At 37.9% G+C, this 19,777-nt stretch overlaps 1 protein-coding gene across 8 annotated transcripts in view; it reads left to right on the forward strand.

The window, feature by feature from the left end:
- Nucleotides 1-19,777, forward strand: part of TCF12 (transcription factor 12) — a 391,020-nt gene that overhangs the window by 236,985 nt on the left and 134,258 nt on the right. The gene's annotated exons all lie outside the window — the stretch shown is intronic.

The following is a 19,777-nucleotide window of genomic DNA, read 5'->3' on the forward strand; positions in this document are numbered from 1 at the left end:
TTGTAGCAAACCTTCAATTTGTAAAAAAGTACAGTATCTACAAAGTGCAATAAAGTAAAGCACAGTAAAATGAAATGTGCCTCTATACATAAACAAATTGGAAGTTGTTAAAATAGTTTCTTTTTCAGGTGCACATTACCAGTTGATACATTACATTACTGAGAATTGTTCCATTATTAAATGATCAAAGTTTTCTATTTAGAGTATTCTAATATTTCTGAAATTCTGAAGATTTGAGTAAGTGAATTTATGATTATATTAACTCACAGCTGAAGTCATTTAACTCATTTTAATTGAAAGCCTGAGTTCAAATTTAATTTATAATTTTTGAAAAGACCTTGAGAGGTCCTTTAGCTTAGATTGTGTTTTGATCACCCAAACTCAAATTAGTTTCTTTCTCCACATTTTAATCTGTCTTTCTATTTCTCTCCTCTCCCCATTGCTCTCTAGCTATCCCTCTCTCCCAGTAGTTTTTTCTCTTGTTTTGGTATTCTCTTTCCTTTGGTATTTACTTCCTTTCTGCTCTCAGATTTCTTATTCTTATGTACCACATGAAATGATGATCTTTGATAAACCATTTATGGGTTTTAGTTAATTACATGCACTAAATTTCAAAAGTAAAGTCCTCGTATCCTATCATATGGATGTTTTTTGAAATCTTAGTAAGTAACATGATTGCAACTATCTGTCTTTAATATGCCCCCACGTAGTTTTAGGGTGTTAGTAGTGACTGAAAAGTAGATTCTAAAGAAGTAAGTTACAGCTTTGGCCATGCTCATAGAGAAAGGTACACTTACTGTCTTAGTCCACTTGAGCTGCTGTAACAAATTACCACAGAGTAGGTGCCTTGTGAACAGCAAACATTTGTTTCTCCCAGCTGCAGAGGCTGGGACATGAAAGTCCCAGTTTGGTCTATGAGGGCCCACTTCTGGGTTACAGACTTCTCATTGTATCCTCACATGTCAAGCCTCTTTATAAGGGCACTGATCTCATTTATGAGAACTCTGCTCTCATGACCCAATCACCTCCCAAAGCTCCCCCTCCTTATACCATCACCTTGAGAGTTAGATGAGTACCGTAACAATGCTCACTTTAGAAAATTTGGAAATTATAATAAGCTAAAAGGAAGACAGTAAACTTCATTCACTCATAATCCCATCATCAGTGTTAACATTAACACTTGGAGTATAGTAGAAATTCTCTTTCCCATAGGAATTTGAAAGTTATTCTTTTTAACTAAAAATTTATTTCTCAAAAAATTAAAAACAAGCCAGTAGCCCCACTTCTTGATATACACTCCTCCCAAATTAAAAGAATCTCAGATATTTGTACACCCATGTTCATATATGTATTAGTCAAAATAGTCACAAGGTGGAAGCAATTCATGTGCCCGTCAGCAGATTACAAAATGTGATATAAACCAATGATACATTATCCAGCCTCAAAAAGAAAGGAAATTCTGACACATGCCCATTGATGAACCTTGGGGATATTATGCTAAGTGAAGTTAAAAGACAAAAGACAAACTACTGTGTAATTCCACTTATATGATGTATCTTGAGTAGTGAAATTCAGAGAGATAGAAAATAGAATGATTATTACTAGGGGCTGAGAGGAGGAGAAAATGGAGAATTACTTAATGCTTATCGAATTTTAGTTTTATAAAATGAAAAGAATTTTGGATAATAGTTGTACAGTGTAAATATACTTAACACTGCTCAACTGTACACTTAAAATTGTTAAGATGATAAATATTATGTTGTATATATTTTACCACAAGTGAAAACACTCAAACATTTTAATGAAACAGGGATGAACTATATCAATGTATGTTCAGTCACCAGTTTTCTGAAGTAATAACGAGGTCTGTCTTTAATGGATGGGACAATTTGATTGGGTTTTAGATTACTTTTTTTGCTTAAAACCCTCCTGTAGTTCACCAAATGACAATCATAGGTGGTGAATTGCAAATATACTTTTAGCAGGAAAAATAATGTACAAAGTTATGGTAAAAATCAAATATTTTTGGAGCAGTTGTGTGTATTGCTTTAGATTTTTATGGATTTGGTCACCACTCCCATCTTTTGCAGTTGTCTAGCTAATGCAAATCATTGGATGATGATTTAGGGTCAGCTTCCTCACACATTGAACCTCCTCACACATTGACCACATTTTGACAGAAATAACTACCTTTCTTTTTGCGTTTTCATTTTGTCAGTTTATAGATTTCATCTAGTTATAGAATTACAACAAAAAGTACGATTTTACTTTTTTTTATTTTATTTTTTTTTATAATAGTCCTCATAGAAAAACTTTATTGGAAAGCAAGGAAAACTACGAAGATATGAATGAAGACAAAAATAAAAAAAGTTCAGACATAACGTGTATGACCTTGGTTTAAGTGGAAATGGAACCCTTTCGTGGTTTGTAATTAGTGACCTATATTTTCACTTTGTGGCACTGCTGCTGCTACAGCTAAGTCGCTTCAGTCGTCCGACTCTGTGCGACCCCATAGATGGCAGCCCACCAGGCTCCTCCATCCTTGGGATTCTCCAGGCAAGAATACTAGAGTGGGTTTCCATTTCCTTCTCCAAGAAAGTACGATTCTAATAAAAAAAGTTTCAGTTCAGTCAGTCGTGTCCGACTCTGAGACTCCGTGAACCGCAGCATGCCAGGCCTCCATGTCCATCACCAACTCCTGGAGTACACCGAAACCCATGTCCATTGAGTCAGTGATGCCATCCAACCGTCTCATCCTCTGTTGTCCCCTTCTCCTGCCCTCAATTCTTCCCAATATCGGGGTCTTTTCAAATGAGTCAGCTCTTTGCATCAGGTGGCCAAAGTATTGGAGTTTCAGCTTCAACATCAGTTCTTCCAATGAACACCCAGAACTGATCTCCTTTAGGATGGACTGGCTGGATCTCCTTGCAGTCCAAGGGACTCTCAAGAGTCTTCTCCAGCATCACAGTTCAAAAGCATCAACTCTTCGGCGCTCAGCTTTCCTTATAGTCCAACTCTCACATACATACATGACTACTGGAAAAATCATAGCCTTGACTAGACGGACCTTTGTTGACAAAGTAATGTCTCTGCTTTTAAATATGCTATCCAGGTTGGTCATAACTTTCCTTCTGAGGAGTAAGCATCTTTTAGTTTCATGGCTGCAGTCACCATTTGCAGTGATTTTGGAGCCCCCCAAAATAAAGTCAGCCACTGTTTCCACTGTTTCCCCATCTATTTGCCATGAAGTAACGGGACTGGATGCCATGATCTTAGTTTTCTGAATGTTAAGCTTTAAGCCAAGTTTTTCACTTTCATCAAGAGACTCTTTAGTTCGTCTTCACTTTTTGCCATAAGGGTGATGTCATCTGCATATCTGAGGTTATTGATATTTCTCCCGGCAATCTTGATTCCAGCTTGTGCTTCATCCAGCCCAGTGTTTCTTATGATGTACTCTGCATATAAGTTAAATAAGCAGGGTGACAACATACAGCCTTGACGTACTCCTTTTCCTATTTGGAACCAGTTTGTTGTTCCATGTCCAGTTCTAACTGTTGCTTCCTGACCTGCATACAGGTTTCTCAAGAGGCAGGTCAGGTGGTCTGGTATTCCCATCTCTTTCAGAATTTTCCACAGTCTATTGTGATCCACACAGTGAAAGGCTTTGGCATAGTCAATGAAGCAGAAACAGATGTTTTTCTGGAATTCTCTTGCTTTTGCGATGATCCAGCGTATGTTGGCAATTTGATCTCTGGTTCCTCTGCCTTTTCTAAAACCAGCTTGAACATTTGGAAGTTCACGGTTCACGTATTGCTGAAGCCTGGCTTGGAGAATTTTGGAGAAGACTTAAAACTAGCTCTTGGTAAGCGTAAAATTCAACTGGTGAGAGTAGAAACATGAGGGTATTAAGAGAACAGCCTGTCAACCATGACATTCAGTATGCTGTAGAGATCAATCACTATGTATTCTAGAGAGAGTATAAGGGCATTGGTTAATCTGGAGAGTTTATTTATCCAATTTATTTCTTTCTGGTCTTTTTCCTTGGCATACTTTTTCAGAGAGGAGAATTTAGCTAATTCAATCTTGTATTGGGCTTTTTCACTTAATATTATATGATAAGCACTTCACATAAACATGATTTTGAAGGATTCTCTGATAATCTACTATGTAGTATATCATGTGGTATAACTTTCTCCATTTCTCACTGTTTGGAGCCATTTAAATTGTTTATAACAATTTTGTATTGAACATCTTTTATTTGTAAAATTTTGTCCTAACTTGGTTATTTCCTTAGCGTAAATTTTTAATATTAAGAAATTGCTTGTTCCAAAAGTATGAGTGTTTTGAATGATTTTCAGATACACGTGTTGTTGATACATCTGATTCATATAAAATTGTTCATCATTTTCTCCCTAAACACAGATATTAGAGAGAACCCAGTGCCTGAGATATATGTATTGAGTCCTCAGTGGATGTTTGTTGAATATATGCAATGCTCTTTTTCACTAGATCCTAGGATTTTGTCTTTCTTTTAAATAGGCAAAGCCACTTAGACACAGTTTATTTCCTCTTTTGTAATTGGTCTCACGAGTCTCCCTTATACATACATCGCTTTCCTCCTCTTGCCCCCTCTTCTTTTCTACTCTTCCCAGTTCTTTTCTACCCATTCTCTGATACATTGTGTAACAAGCCTCATCTACCCAGCTTTCTTTTACAGTTCCTTTTTTGAAATTAATTCAATCAACAGTACTGAGTCCTGTGAAAAAATAGAAGTGAGCAAAACTCTGTGGCACTGTTTCATGAAGCATATAGTCCAGTGTTAAACATATTTTGCCATATGTTTGTCTTCTTTGATCAACTAGGTTGTAGGTAAATGTGTTTGGCTGATAAATGGTATTCATTGAATTGTTTTATTGATCATTCTAGAGAGACAAAAGAGAAGGTTGCCAAGGATTATAGATATTAATGTAAGGATATTCTTTTACTAATATCACATTGCTGGGTCATAGAGTATCAACATTGGAAGGAACTTTCAAAGGTTCTTTATCCAACAATCCATTAGTATTTTAATCTCCTTTTATTCAACAAATATTTATAGATCATGTGCACAATGCCAGGCATTGTGCTAAAGACTGGGGAAACAAAAGGAACAAGACTGATAAAGTCGCTGCATTCATAGAGTTAATGCCTAGTCATAAAGCCTTCCATAACTTAGGGTTCGTTGACTACAAAGTATACCTAATTATAAAAGAAAACATTTGTTAAGCATTCATTTTTGACACACTAAGCTGAGCCTTTTGTGTATATTAGTATACTGAGTTCACACAACATTTCTTTTTGATAAACTTGATTGTTTTCATTTTACATGTAAGAAAACTGATGTAATTAAGTTGCCCAGGATTAACACCTTACATTGAAAACCCAGGTCTGTTTGACTCCCTAGTGCTTTTAACCAGCATACTGTGTCTTCTGACTCCAAGTCCAGTACCCCCCTTTTACTCTTTTGTGTGCCTGACATATACATCAAGATGTTGCTCAGCCTGTGTGTTGACTGCCTTCAATAATGTAGTACTTACCCACCCCCGAGGTAGCTCTCTAATCTTTGGATATCTAATAGAAAGAACTGACTGGTTTATGACATGACTAAAAAACAAAACCTGTCTCCCTGGAATTTTTATTTGGGCCTTAGATATGTTCTTGAGATCACACAAACTGTGGCAGCCCTTCGGATATTTAAAGCAAACGTTCACCTTTTCTATGGGATTTCCTGGTGTCTCAGACTGTAAAGAGTGTGCCTGCAATGCAGGAGACTTGGATTTGATTCCTGGGTCAGGAAGATTCCCTGAAAAAGGAAATGGCTACCCACTCCAGTATTCTTGCCTGGAGAATTCCATGGACAGAGGAGCCTGGTGGGCTGTAGTCCATGGGGTCTTAAAGAGTGGGACGTGACTGAGTGACTAGCACAAAATATACATTAAAAAAGAAAAAAAAATCACCTCTTTTACTCCACAAATTGTTCTCCACTGAAATCCCGTGATTTCAGATGTCTTTACTGTCCCAGTGACTGCTGTGGACAAGTTTCAGATCGCTTGCAGTTTTGTTTTGTTGTGTTTTTTTTTTCCTATGAATTCAGAAATTGCTTTGTTTTCTCTGGATGTAGAGAAAAGAGAACACTCTTCACCTAAAGTGGTAAAGGCAGGGATTAACTACCCATCTCACTCCTGTTTCTTAGAGACTGTCATTTATTTAATAGCTGTTTTATTAGAAGCACAGTTGTTTATTTATCCAAAATATTTACAACCCAGGAAAGAACCACCTTTCTTCTTATACTACAAGGGACATATAAGTATACATTTAAGTATCAGAAATTAATCAATGTAGATACATCTACATTGGAATAAGAAGATTGGTAGGTTGCAGGAAAAGATTTAGAAACTCTTGGTTGAAAATCATAAAGGAAAGAGGCAAAAACGAGGAGAGTAGTTGGGGTATTTAACACCTTGAAAGAGGGAGGACACAGGCGTGACCCTGCTTGGTTGAGGGCAGTGGCCACTTTGGAAGCCAGAGGTCACCGCAAATAAGAGGAAGAATGGTTAAGAACTTACATGTGCAGGAGGGCATTCATACAAAAGGGTAGAGGATGCTGCAGCAGCAACTGGAAATTGATTAAATACGGGTATTAGATGGGATTTGGAGATGTCGGTGTGAGCTCATATAATTATATGTCATAAGAGGTAGAAAAGTAGAAATATGTGTTGTATATGTGTGTGTGTGTGTGTATAAATATATTCCCTCAGCTCTCTCCACTTAGTCTAGAAGTAGCAAAACCCTGGAAGCAATGAATATCCCATGTGTCTAGAACTTGGTTTCAGGATGCTGTTCTCGATCAAAGAAACCAGGGCTTCTCAGAGAAACATCTGATCATAGGGATAGAGCAGGGAGAGCACAGGATGAGCCTGGAGCGTCTTGTTGCGCTGGAAGGAACGATGGGGACTTGCAGAGGGGCACAGAAGCCAGCTCCAAGAGCCCCCTCTGGCCAAACCTGGACATTTTGAACAACAAAATAAATAATGATAGTAATGGATTATAAGTCATTGAATAAAATTGAAAACCATAAGTTTGTGCTGATAAAAAAACTTGAAGGCTTTGCAAAGAACACCATTTTTACATAGTTTTTAAGTAAGTAAGTGTTAGTCACTCAATCATGCCCGACTCTTTGCAACCCCATGGACTGTAGCCCACCAGGCTCCTCTATCCATGAGATTTTCCAGGCAGGGATACTGGAGTGGGTTGCCAGCCCACAAAAACTTATTAATTACAATGGGAAAAAGTAGATTTTTAGTTGAGAAACCTTAGTAGACATCACCTTAATGAAACAAAATGAAGATCAGTAACAGGATAGTTCAATTCAAATTTCACCTAACAAGATGCATTGGGAAGAACACAGCATCACGTCTGTGATATTCCTGACAAAAATGAATCTCATCTTGAGGAAACATCAGGCAAAACTAATTCAGAATGAGGGACATTCTGGCCTGTAATATCAGGAACATGAAAGTGAAAGTTAAGACAGCTAAGACAACTAAAGGCAGTCATGATTCTGAACTTGACCCTTTTGCTAAGGTGTTATTCAGATCTTTGAGTTCAGTTCAGTCGCTCAGTCGTATTTGACTCTTTGTGACCCCATGGACTGCAGCACGCCAGGCTTCCATTACCAACTCCCTGAGCTTGCTCAAACTCATGTCCATTGAGTCGGTGATGCCATCCAACCATCTCATCCTCTGTCGTCCCCTTCTCCTCCCTCCTTCAATCTTCCCCAGCATCAGGGTCTTTTCCAAAGAGTTAGTTCTTCACATCAGGTGGCCAAAGTATTGGAGTTTCAGCTTCAACATCAGTCCTTCCAGTGAATATTCAGGACTGATTTCCTTTAGGATGGACTGGTTGGATCTCCTTGCAGTCCAAGGGACTCTCAAGAGTCTTCTCCAACACCACAGTTCAAAAGCATCAATTCTTCTGCGCTCAGCTTTCCTTATAGTCCAACTGTCACATACACACATGACTACTGGAAAAACCTAGCCTTGACTAGACGGACCTTTGTTGACAAAGTAATATCTCTGCTTTTTAATATGCTGTCTCGGTTGGTCATAGCTTTTCTTCCAAGAAGTAAGCGTCTTTTAATTTCATGGCTGCAGTCACCATCTGCAGTGATTTTGAAGCCCCCAGAAATAAAGTCTTTCACTATTGCCATTGTTTCCCCATCTGTTTGCCATGAAGTGATGGGACTGGATGCCATCGTCTTAGTTTCCTGAATGTTGAGTTTTAAGTGAACTTTTTCATACTCCTCTTTCACTTTCATCAAGAGGCTCTTTAGTTCTTCTTCACTTTCTGCCATAAGGATGGTGTCATCTGCATTTCTGAGGTTATTGATGTTTCTCCCATCAATCTTGATTCCATCCTGTGCTTCCTCCAGCCCAGCGTTTCTTGTGATGTACTCTGCATATAAGTTAAATAAGTTGGGTGACAATATACAGCCTTGACATACTCCTTCCCCAATTTGGAACCAGTCTGTTATTTCATGTCTGTGTATAAATATTAATTTCATTATTTTGATGGTTGTATTGTGGCTACTTGCACAGTACACAGTAGGACATCCTATAGTATTGGGGGATGGTGGGGCAGCATGTGTGTGACTTATTGTCAGAATGGTTCAAGGGGAGAAAAATTCCTTTTACTGGACTTGCAGCTTTTTGTAAGCTTTGGACTTTTTCCAAAATTAAAACAACAAAAAAGTTTAGATTGGAATGTGGAGAACTTGGAATGTCAAAATTTTTAGAAGTGGATTTTGTATTCCATATATTGGGATGTAATGATGAAAGTGCTCTTGAAATATGAGTTTATCAACAATGTGTAGATAGATGAGAGCAAAGAGAGACAAAAGCAGAAGTATCAGTTGGGAGTTGTTGGTGTCAGTTGCTTAGTTGTTCATCTGCAGAAGCCTGAAATGAGATGGTAGCGCTTGAGGAGGGTGGAAAGAAAGTGATGGATATGAGGCACATCTTAAAAAATTTGGAATTTGTTCACTCTTAAAATGAACAGAAAAATAAACAGATGATACTTAATACTAGTAAGATCAAATTCTGGTCAAGAAGCAACAGTGAGAACTGAACATGGAATAACTGACTGGTTCCAAATAGGAAAAAGAGTGTGACAAGGCTGTTTGTATATTATCGCCCTGCTTATTTAAATTCTATACGGAGTACCTCATGGGAAACCCTGGGCTGGATAAATCACAAGCTGGAATCGAGATTTCCTGGGAAAATATCAACAGCCTTAGATAATCAGATGATACCACTCTAACGGCAGAAGGTAAAGAGGAACTAAAGAGCCTCTTGATGAGGGTGAAAGAGGAGAGTGAAAAAGCTGGCTTGAAACGCAGCATTCAAAAAACTAAGATCCTGGCATCCAGTTCCATCACTTCATGGCAATCAGAAGATGAAAAGTGGAGCAGTGACAGATTTTATTTTGGGGGGCTACAAAATCACTGTGGATGGTGACTGCAGCCATGAAATTAAAAGACACTTGCTCCTTGGAAGGCAAACCATGACAGATCTGGACAGTGTATGAAAAAACAGAGATATCACCTTCCCAACAAAGGTCTTACATAGTCAAAGCTATGGTTTTTCTAGTAGTCATGTACGCATGTGAGAGCTGGACCATAAAGAAGGCTGAGGGCTGAAGAATTGATGCTTTTGTGGTGCTAGAGAAGATTCTTGAGAGTCCTGTGGACTACAGAGAGATCAAACCAGTCAGTCCTAAAGAAAACAAACCTTGAATTTTCACTGTAAAGATTGATGCTGAAGCTCCAATACTTTGGCCACCTGATGCGAGGAACTGACTCACTGGAAAAGACCCTAATGGTGGGAAAGATTGAGGGCAGGAGGAGAAGTGGGTGGCAGACGAGATGATTAGATAGCACCACCAACTCAATAGACATGAGTTTGAGCAAACTCTGGAAGATGTCTTTCCCAGAAGGACAGGGAAGCTTGGCGTACTACATGTTGCAAAGAGTGGGACACGACTTAGCAGCTGAACAACAACTTTAGTCTTCAATTGTGAGAGTCTTCCCCAGAGTGCTGTCTAGAATTGTCTTTTTTCTCCAGTGTTTTACCAGATCCCAATATACTGACCTCAGCTACTGTTAAGAGGTGGTGGTGGTTTAGTCACTAAGTTGTGTCCAACTCTTGTGACCCCATGGGCTGTAGCCTGCCAGACTCCTTTGTCCATGGGATTCTCCAGGCAAGAATACTGGAGTGGGTTGCCGTTTCCTTCTCCAGGGGATCTTCCTGACCCAGGAATTGAACCCAGGTCTCCTGCACTGCAGGCAGATTCTTTACCAACTGAGCTACAAGGGAAACCCATAAAGAAACTCATTCCTATTAATGAGTAGTGGTAGCATGGTACAATTCAAAGAGCGTAAGGCTTGGATTCAGGACCTGTAGTTTAGCAGTCTGCTCACTTTTCACTAGTTGTGTGACCTTTAGGTAATTTAGCTGATGTCAGTGATTCTTAGTCACCTTATTTATAAAATGGGAGTAATAGTACTTGCTTTTTGGAGCTGTGGTGAGTGTCAAATGAGATAATGTATGGTAAATGTAGATTGTGATATGTAAAAAATTACTAGGCATCATTGATATTGAGTGATGGACTTTATTCTGACCTGATTATTTGCACTTTTATAAGCTCCTATCGGCCAAATTAAACACTTAATTGTCAGAGTTTTAGTTGTTTGTTTGTTTTTTGGGTAATTGAGAAAGTGGAAAAACAGAGTTGTAGGTAGGGATCAGTTCGGTAAAGCAGGCAACCTGGCTTGGCTTATATATTCAGGATTGCCTTCCCAAAGCTATTTCTGGTTCTTTTCCTCCCTTAGAATCCACCTGGTCTTAAAAGCTGTCTCCCATACCTAAACAGTCAGTCAGTTTCCCTCTCCTCTCACTCCCCTCCTGTAGTAGTTGGGGGTAGGAGGGCAGAGAATTTAGAGCTGTGTCAAATCTTAAATTTGGAGATCTCACTAAAGTGCAAGTTCAGATTCAGATCATCCACGATGGGACCTGAGGTTTGATTTCTTAATAAAGTTCTCGCCCAAGCTTCTAGCATGCGTATTACATTTTGAGTGCATTAAAGATGAAACATGGATGTTTTTCTATATGCTGCATTTCTAAAGTATATAAGAATTTCTCACATTGTCATTACAGATACTTTTTAAAATTGCGTATTTCCTCCATTTAGTCAAAACTGTTTGATACCTGAGTAAAGCTTGGAACTCACTAGTTGTCCCAAGATAATAATAAAGGTAACTGATGCTAGTATAAAGTGGTTACATAGGAGAACCAGAGGAAAATGTAATTAATGGGGGTGAGTTTTTCTTTTCCTTTTAAAAACTTCATCAGCCTCTCTAACAGCAAATTAAATATGAAATTTAAAATAAAAATAACTACTGAATTAGTCTGAAGTCATTACATTTTCTTCATATTGCAGATTATAATGTTAAAATCACTGGTATTGAATGGCCAATATATTTATAATCAATTAGAATTTTTGTCTTAGGGGAACTGCTAGTTATTAAGTCCTTTTCATTTCTGAGATATAAAAATTACATAAACCCATACCATAGAACTGTAGGGAAATGAATGTTGGAATTAGACAAGGTAGAAACACCAAGACACAAGGGGGCACTGTTTTACCATAATGTGATTGAATTTAACAGCTTTTTGTTTACTGTGACTGTCTCTCCCAGTGAAAGCTTAAACTTTTATGTTCCTCTAAATCTGTAATATGTAAACCAACTAACCTTTCATAATTCACAAATCAAATGTGCTGTTAGCAAAATTCAGAAACTTTTCATTGTATTGGCATGTGTTTGAGAAGGGTGGTTGATTTTAAGATTGGAGATTGTGTAGCACATGTGGTTGTTAGTGTTTAGCTCTAGTGGTAGAGGGAAAATCACTGTGAAAACAATTCAGTTCCTTTGGAGAAATATAGTGTCTCTGTTCTACAGAAAAGAGTTGGGATAAAGATTGAACTGTTACAAGCTGCAGCTGCATTTGCCATCAAATACCAAGTTGGTGCTGATGAATGTTTTGTTTTTATTGTCATGGAAACTTGGAGTCAGAGAATGGATATTCTATTCATCTGGGAAAATAGCAGTTCCTTGCATAAAACATAAGAACTTCCAAAGCAGTTCCTAAAATAGACGTAGGCTGAATGTAATCCAGAAAAGTTGAAGAAGTGAATATGGAATAAATCCTATGGTTTCTGGATCACATCTATTCTCAGTACTAAGAATTTAACTGTATATTTACTTATTAAGCTTATTATTTGCTGCTAGAAAGCTGAATTCCATGGAGCATAGTATTTGTTTAACATCTATATGATAGTTACCCAGCCTTTTAGGAGCTGTTTTATACTTCTTCCTTGATCTTAATATATCTATTAGGAACTCTAAACTTACATCTTATTAAACAGTTATTTCTGATCCATGAATGATTTGTTTTCCATTCATTCTACTTACCTGCTGTAATTGTCTGTTCAGAATATTTTAAAGCATTTTGTACTAGGAAAAAAAGTGGTTTATTCAGATTGAGAAACTCTTCCTTGAAATAGTTAGATACTTGTATTGCCTGAAAAACAGACAGTATAAAATTGTTTTTAAAACATGAAGATCTCATAAATCCTTAGACATACTTTATAAAGTTGTAGAGACATCAGAGGAACAGAAAATGCAAAGAAATTTTAAATTTCAATTATAGCAAATATGATGCTGCAAAATATATTTGAGAAATAATAAAATGTGGATAAACTAGCAATGTAAATTAAAGCAGTTTCTAAACTTATATTAAGAAAAGGGAAAAATGTGAGTTGTAACGGTTACCAGCTAAGTTATTGTACCTTTTCAGGGAGAACAAGACATATCTTATGACTTAATTAAAAATAGAGAAAGAAGAGTTAGAGTGGACTGTTTTAGACAGGCTAGTCAGGGAAGGCTTCTCTGAGGAGGTGACCCTTGAGCAGAGGCCTGAGTGCTGTTGCACACAAGCATTTCATGCAGAGAGTCTAGCGAGTCCAGCAACTCTCAGTAGGATTCAGCTTAGACTGTTAAAGGGAAATAACAAAATACAAGTTTATGGAAAAGTTGAAAAGAAAAACAATGTCAAATGGACTTTAAAACAATGTGATTAACTAGAACATATGACCAGTTTTCTAACATGAGACAGGTCCAGGATTAGAGCCCTAAATCAAAGTTCAAGTTGCCAGGATTTAGGAATCTCTCAGAAGAGGATTGTTTCAAAATAATAATTTTAAGTGTGAGTGTTACCGTTACTTAGTATTGGTTTTCAAAATATTTCAGTAAAATCACTTTTTTTATTGTTGAATATAATCTGATGTAGGAAAGGAGCTATTCAGAAAAGTATCAAAATAAATATAGATATGATTTAGCTTAAGAGTTTAAGAAACAATCTGTAACAATATAGTTTATGGACCCAGCATGCTCCCTCTGTGCTACTTTGCTGGTCCAGAATATAGTTTAATAACAGCAGTTTTCACAAATGTATTTAATGCCTGTATGCTGTCTGGAACATGTGTGTATGTATGTGTGGTGTTTGTGTGTATATGTCATAGTACATACATAGGACAAAGAATTGAAGGCCTATACAACAAGATACCTGAGACTAAATTTAGAGAAATAGTCGACACGCCAAAAGAAAATATAGGATAAACTATGAACCGGACATTGTATTCCATAACTTGAACTAATGAGAAAGAACTGGAAAATTGTCAGCTTTTTAACCTTTTAGGAATAACAGTATGTGTAGTTAGTACAGGAGATCATATTCTTAGAGCAATTTGTTCCAGATTTAAATAGCAAGAGTTGGTAGAATTCAAAGTATTTTAGAAGCAGGACGGTGGCCATGGAAGTCGGAATCCACTAAGGAGTGTGTAACAACTCACCTGCCAAATCAACTAGCCCTGAAAATGGATGACGCTGGAGCGTTGGGCCCATACCCGGCCGTTGCACTAGAACACCTTCTAACACCATACACAAAAATAAACTCAAGATGGATTAAAGATCTAAATGTAAGACCAGAAACTATAAAACTCCTAGAGGAGAACATAAGCAAAACACTCTCCGACATAAATCACAGCAGGATCCTCTATGACCCACCTCCCAGAATATTGGAAATAAAAGCAAAAGTAAACAAATGGGACCTAATGAAACTTAAAAGCTTTTGCACAACAAACGAAACTATAAGCAAGGTGAAAAGACAACCCTCAGAATGGGAGAAAATAATAGCAAACAAAGCAACAGACAAAGGATTAATCTCAAAAATATACAAGCAACTCCTGCAGCTCAATTCCAGAAAAATAAATGACCCAATCAAAAAATGGGCCAAAGAACTAAACAGACATTTCTCCAAATAAGACATACAGATGGCTAACAAACACATGAAAAGATGCTCAACATCACTCATTATCAGAGAAATGCAAATCAAAACCACAATGAGGTACCATTACACGCCAGTCAGGATGGCTGCTATCCAAAAGTCTACAAGCAATAAATGCTGGAGAGGGTGTGGAGAAAAGGGAAACCTCTTATACTGTTGGTGGGAATGCAAACTAGTACAGCCACTATGGAGAACAGTGTGGAGATTTCTTGAAAAACTGGAAATAGAACTGACCCAGCAATCCCACTTCTGGGCATACACACCGAGGAAACCAGATCTGAAAGAGACACATGCACCCCAATGTTCATCGCAGCACTGTTTATAATAGCCAGGACATGGAAGCAACCTAGATGCCCATCAGCAGACGAATGGATAAGGAAGCTATGGTACATATACACAATGAAATATCACTCAGCCATTAAAAAGAATTCATTTGAATCAGTTCTAATGAGATGGATGAAACTGGAGCCCATTATACAGAGTGAAGTAAGCCAGAAAGATAAAGAACATTACAGCATACTAGCACATATATATGGAATTTAAAAAGATGGTAACAATAACCCTATACGCAAAACAGAAAAAGAGACACAGATGTACAGAACAGACTTTTGAACTCTGTGGGAGAAGGCGAGGGTGGGATGTTCTGAGAGAAAAGTATTGAAACAAGTATACTATCAAGGGTGAAACAGATCACCAGCCCAGGTTGGATGCATGAGACAAGTGCTCAGGGTTGGTGGTGCACTGGGAAGACCCAGAGGGATCAGATGGGGAGGGAGGCAGGACAGGGGTTCAGGATGGGGAACACATGTAAATCCATGGCTGATTCATGTCAATGTATGGCAAAAACCACTACAATACTGTAAAATAATTAGCCTCCAACTAATAAAAATAAATGAATAAATAAATGAATAAATAAATGAAAGTTTTTTTAAAAAAGTATTTTAGGAAAAAAAATCCGAGGTTAGAAATTAGAGAACTTCTTTACAGTGTCATAAAAACAGAAGTAGTTTAGATTTTCCAAGAGTCTATCAAACCCAGTTTCTATTATGGTATAGTTTAGGTGAGCTGGATATAGTTAACTTAGGATATTCAAAATGTAAATATTGTAACAAATTTGGAATCTGTTATCTTCTACCATATGAACTCCTTTGGATAGTTTCTTTGGTCAGAATGTTGATTATTAATGGAAATCAAGTTTTGCTCTGTTATTACCTTCCTGATCTATAAAAATAATTCTGCTAGAGAAAGACTTGGGATAAATGCTTTTTCTTTTTATCCTTTTTTGGGTTTGGGAAGAGGGACTGGTGAAAGATTTCCAAGAAGTGTATAAAAAGCTCAGAAAATTTCATAGTAGTTCTCATTAAACCATTAGTTTTCAGACATTGAACAATAGGCAGTGACTGAGAGAAGGAAAATAATCAAGGTGAGTACTGCAGTTCTCATTTTACTCCCTGGGGTGGAAGAGGAAATCAAACAGAATCCAATAGTGCTGCTGAGTTGAGGAGACAAAGAACAGGATTCTGGAAGCCAAGGTCGGTCCGATTTGCAGGGCAAAATGAAGGAGTACAAAGAGCTTGAGATCTGCAGAGAAGTTCCTCGGGGTTTTTGGCTGAATACTGTTCTGTGCAGGTGTGAGAGGAAACTTAACTTGAAACCAGGAAGGAATCACGAAGGGAGTAGGCGGAATAATTCCTGACAGGCGCACAAAGCTAGAATTAGTTCTTCCAGCCAACCAAAGTGGAAAGGTCTCTTAATAAATGGCATTGGGTAGAGTCCTCAGAAGGGTATTGTGTTGGTGAGGCTAAAATAGCCCTGGGCTAAAGGCTGTTCTGGACCTACTTTAGCAAAGCTTAAAGGCAGCCCTAGAAAAATATCAAACTGATTCTGTGTGTCTTAACTGCTTACCAGAACAAAGTCTGACATTGTTTAAAGGAATACAGCAAAATCTAGCACCCCAAAATGTGAACTTCATAAATGTGTGACATCAAAGCAAAAGTTGCTAAGCATGAGAAGAAGCAGGAAGCTAAATTCTATAATCAGGAGTAAAACTCATCAGTATAAACAATAGAACATCAGCAAACAAAGATATTAAAATAGCTGTTGTAAATAGGCTCCATAATTCAAAAATATAGACGAATGCAATGAGAGTAAAAACAAGTGGTATAAAAAAGTAAAAGAAAATCCTGGAGATGAAAAATATAATATATGAAATGAAAAATACACTGGATGAGATTAACAACAGATTATTCACTGAAAAAGAAAGGACTGATGAATTTACACACTTGGAAACGATCCAAAATGAAGCTAGAGGATATATAGCTTCTATTTAGGGTACAGAGAGCTGCAGCACATACCGTTTTCACTTTTTCTTTTTTAAATAATTTTATTTATTTATGGCTGTGCTGGATCTTCTTTGCTGTGTGTAAGGTTTTCTCTAGTTGTGCCTAGCAGGAGCTACTCTCTGGTTGCAGCTCACAGGCTTCTCGTTGTGGCGGCTTCTCCTGTTGAGGAGCATGGGCTCTAGGGCCTGCCAGTTGCAGTAGTTGCAGTATGTGGGTTTTAGAGCACAGGCTCAATAGTTGTGGTGCATGAGCTTAGTTGTTCCATGGCATGTGGGATCTTCCTGTATCAGGGATTGAACCTGTTTCTCCTGCATTTGCAGGTGGATTCTTTGCCATTGAGCAACCAGGGAAACCCCCATTTTCCCTGTTGCTGATGAGAAAAAAATGGAAAGACCTAATAAAGTACAGAACTCTTTTTTTTGAGTCCATCAGCGAGCTGAAATTACATGGCAGTCGTATGACCTGAGTTTCAAGGAGAAATGGTGCCCATGAACTGGTATTGCTCGTGGCAAAGCAGAGGAGGATAAAGGATCACAATACAAGCGGGAAAGAGGAATCTGCAAAAGTTCAACAGAAGCCCCGTTGTTAGCAGAAGGCCAAGGGCTGGCACCATATGAATTTGAAATAACTCAAAAGGGGACTTCACACTTACTCTCAAACTTTTCCCCCTCAAACCTCCACTGAGTACTCACAAGAAAGATTGGGGTTAGTGCAAGAGACTGAAGATTCCTATTGATGGTCCAGGCTTACGGGTGCTGATCAGCTATTATTATGGGCAAGGCAAGAAATGCATGCTAACTTCCCTGGATCCTAGGTACTTAGCTGCTTTGGGTGGGGCAGCAAAGCCTTTTGCCCAAAGGACATAAGCTAAGACACATTGTGGTCAAGAGAAGACAAAAATCTCTTCTTAGACCTAAGAACCTATACTAAACTAAGCACAAGTCTCCTGCCTATCAGGGAGGGATGAAAATTCCAACCCAAGGTTAACTTTAGGTATAAAGCAGAGTTTTGATCTTATAGACAGGAAAGGATGAAGGATAGAAAAGCAGCAGCAGTCTACTACTGGAAAAGGGGCAGAAGCGTGGAGAGATCCTTCCACTCTGAAGCACACATTTATAGGATCTGTTCAAAGTTGAGAATGAAAAACTAACTCGGAGGAACGTCCTACAGCAGCCCAGCCATATGCCAAGTACTAGACAGAAGCAGCCCATCGCTGGAGGGAGTTGACACTTCTGGTCAACTGAAGGTAACCGTGGCAACAGCTGTCACACCCAGCTAACCTTCTGATTAGATTGGCTAGTTTTTCTCACACTAAAGGCCTTACTCTGGAATAAGCACACTCATTTTCAAGCCTAAATGCTATTTACCTCATTCTCTACTCTTCTACATATGACATTCTGTGTTCAGTCAAAATTATGAGACATGAACATTAAGAAGAAAAGGAAGAAAAAAAAAAAAACCACTGTCAAGAGGTAAAATAATCAATAGAACAAGACTTAAAGATGACTCAGCTGTTGGAACTATCAGACAAGTGCTTTACAGTAGCTCTGGTTAACATATTAAAGAATCCAGTGGGAAAAGGTGCACAACATGTACAAAGTAATGGAAAATTTTTAGCAGATAGAGGTAGTAACAGTCAAATTGAAATGCTGGAAATAAAAGGCACGATATCAGAGATGAAGAATTCCTTCAGAACTGTCAATAGATAACACAGTTTGCAAAAGAAATATGTCATTTGAGTATGATTAACATAAATCCAAACTGAAACACAATGAGAAAAAAGTGATAAAAGATCTGTGGGACATTGTCAGTCTATGACTAAAGTCTTGGATGGAGATGGAGAGAGAAAAAAAAATCATAGAGGGTTTGAAAAACAACATAGACACATACCTCTAGAAGTATATTCCAACTGCTGAAAACCAGTAATGAAGAGAAAATCTTGAAGGCAATCAGAGGCAGAAAAACCATATATGTACAGAGCAATGAAAATAATCTACAGTTGACTTGTCATTAGAAAAATTGCAAGCATGAAGATTAAGACATTGCTGTAGTGTTAAAATAAACCCTGTCAACCCAGAATTATATATCCATTGAATTTTTGTTTTTTTTTCCAGTGAGGACAAGGTAAAGTCTTTTACAGATACATGAAAAGCTGAGAGAATCAATTCCCAGCAGACTTATGCTGCAATAACTGTTAAACAAAGTTCTTAAGGCATAGAGAATGTGACATCAGGCAGATACTTAGATCTACACCAGTTTTTTCTGTCAAGGGCCAGATACCATGTATTTTAGGCTTTGTAGGTCAGACAGTCTCTGTCACAACTATTCAACTCTGCCTCTGTAACACAACCACTGTAGATGATGGCTGTATTCCAGTAAAACTTTATTTAGAAAAACTGGAAGGTCAGCTTTGGTTTATGGCTTATAGTATGCTATCCCCTATATATACAAAGAAATCAGGACTCCAGAAATGGTAAAAATAAATACAAAAGGCATGTGTGAAAATGTGTTCCCTCATTTTTAATCATACTATAAAATAACTATATGTCTAAGTAAAAATAGTAATATTGTATGTGGGATATATAAAATATATAAAAGCTAGAGGTATAACAACAATTACCCAAAAGATGGGAGGGAGGATTTTGGAAATATACTTGTATAAGGTTCTTATGTATGTGTGTACGTGTTCAGTCACTCAGCTGAATCCAACTCTGCGACCCCGTGGACCAGCCCACCAGGCTCCTCTGTCCATGGCATTTCCTAGGCAAGAATTCTGGAGTGGGTTGCCATGTTCTCCTTCAGTGAATCTTCCCATACCAGGGTTCGAACCCTTACCTCATACATTGACAGGTAGATTCTTTACCAGTGAGTCACCTGAGAAGCCCCAAGGTTCTTACACTATTACATTATTATTTGAAAGTAGATTGTTAGCTA

Source organism: Cervus elaphus, chromosome 12 (assembly GCF_910594005.1).
Source record: "Cervus elaphus chromosome 12, mCerEla1.1, whole genome shotgun sequence".
In the NCBI taxonomy this organism is placed as follows: Eukaryota; Metazoa; Chordata; class Mammalia; order Artiodactyla; family Cervidae; genus Cervus; species Cervus elaphus.